This window comes from Paramormyrops kingsleyae, chromosome 19 (assembly GCF_048594095.1).
Source record: "Paramormyrops kingsleyae isolate MSU_618 chromosome 19, PKINGS_0.4, whole genome shotgun sequence".
Taxonomy (NCBI): domain Eukaryota; kingdom Metazoa; phylum Chordata; class Actinopteri; order Osteoglossiformes; family Mormyridae; genus Paramormyrops; species Paramormyrops kingsleyae.
Genome location: NC_132815.1, coordinates 12,375,943 through 12,378,083, shown reverse-complemented (window position 1 = coordinate 12,378,083; position 2,141 = coordinate 12,375,943).

Below are 2,141 nucleotides of genomic sequence, written 5' to 3'. Positions count from 1 at the left end.
AGCATATTGTTTAGCTGTGCATTTACTAAATGAGCACTGTGCTACGTCCGAACTCACCCCACTGTATTTTTTTGTATAATCAATTTCTATTATGCATTTAAACAGTCATGTTTAAATTTTATTGTATGTTGATGGCTCGACTGTAAACAACATAACAAACAATGCAATAAATAGTTTTGAAGAAAAATCTGCTTTGTCATTGAACCTGAGAAAACCTTTGAAAATAACCATAATGACACAGTCTCCATGCTACAATAATAATGATAGAAGCAAAGTTTTTCATTGTGGGGACATATCTTTATAAGTACAATTTGACTGTATTATTTGTGTCCCCTTCAAAAATTGCTCATGAGAAATTTTATATTTATTGTCTCCCCCCCCCCTACTGTTAAATGAAATTTACGCTCATATTTACAAGGTGATAAAATCGTTACATGCTAGTAAATGTATGTGCAGACTTGTCTCGAATTTAAAATCTCACGCAAGCAAGCTGACCAAAGTTTGCAGCCCTGGCCGTACCCTGTGTTACTGAAAATAAATGAATTGACAGAATTTGCTTTCTGTTGCTCTGGGGGGTAGCAAAATCTCAGAACCACATACATGGCCCTCCTTTACAGCACGTTTACCTAAACCGAAGTTTTAGAAAATGAGCTGGAAATTCTTAGGCGTTTTTGAATGTTACCACTAGATGGTACTATCATAAAACGTGACGTGATATTAACTTTATTCACAAGTAGATGGTGAAGAAATTGGTTTCATATTGCTACCCATAGTCAGAAAAAAAATATTAAAATGATAGAACGTATCTACAGAATTGCAATTCATTAAATCTCCAACACGTTTTACTTCACCTTATGGTATCTGACCGACTTGAAAGAGTCAGGTAACCTGATTTATCTGTATTTATTGATTTCGCCTGGTGTTTTTGGATTGGTCCCCCTTTCCCTAGTAACGGTGAAACTCCATTTTAAAACATCAACCCTAAAGTTTGTAATATCGGTGTGTCTCCGATATGTTTCATGTTTATTTTCGTTTTCATCAATCCAGCTGTTGTATCCGTATGTTTGCGGTCATACGTTAACTCTAATTATTGCAGTATTTTTGCAGTACACGCATAAATCACAGTACTGTACAATGTCTGCAAGATTTATTATTTCAGAAATCCCCCCATAAACAGTGAAATGGCCAGTTCCCTTTCAGGAAGCGTCCGTGTGTCCTACATGGAAAATCAGATACATCGTCTGCCCTGCGGGGCGGCGCCCACTTGTAGCGACACCATGATGAAACTGCGATCTAAAATTAGCCCTGTTACATATACTACCTAATGTACGATTAACTGTCTTTGGCTTTGAAACGTGTAGTACGGCAAGGGAGTAGGTTTGGGTATGGAAAGTAGTGACATGTCCTTATCAATATTGTGGAAGTACGAAGTATTTTTACTGATCTCCAGACTTATTCACTTCAGAGTATATAGGATTGTATACAGGCAAAACGATTCGATGTAGATAGGTTTATGTCTAAAGTAATTGTACGTTAAACATGAATTGCAAATCCGAAATCATATTTGTATATCTGTAACTTGACCTGTTAGAAAAGATTTTGTAAAGTACACTTCTACTGTGACGTTTACGACAACAGATTCGCATTAGTTCGCACTGCATATGTCGCACTCTCGGTTTACAGAATCTCATTTTAGGAGAGCAGACAAGGCGTAGGTATAGATGAATTTACTTCTAAAGTAATCGTGCTTAAATGTCACGATGATCTAGTAATTTTATGAAACGCAAACCCATATCCAGGGTTGCAAAATGTGTGCCTGAGCCTGCCGCCTAAGTTTCACGAATAGAATTCTGATTTTATAATTACAAATCACAATATAGTACTGAGTTTATGATATTCAAGTTGAGTTTGCAACTTAAGTAGGCTATTACGCTGAGGAAATCACTAGTTACGTGGGTAAAGTTACGTTGCCAGTGGTCTACAGATGACAAAAAAAAATCTCACTTTGATTTCGGATTTACAATTAATTTTTACGTACGATTATTTACGACGTATATCTAATTCCGCTTTCAGCCCAGTCCCCACATCTCTCCATTGGGCTCATGGGTAACAGTGACATTTTTTTTGTGAAAACCCATCGG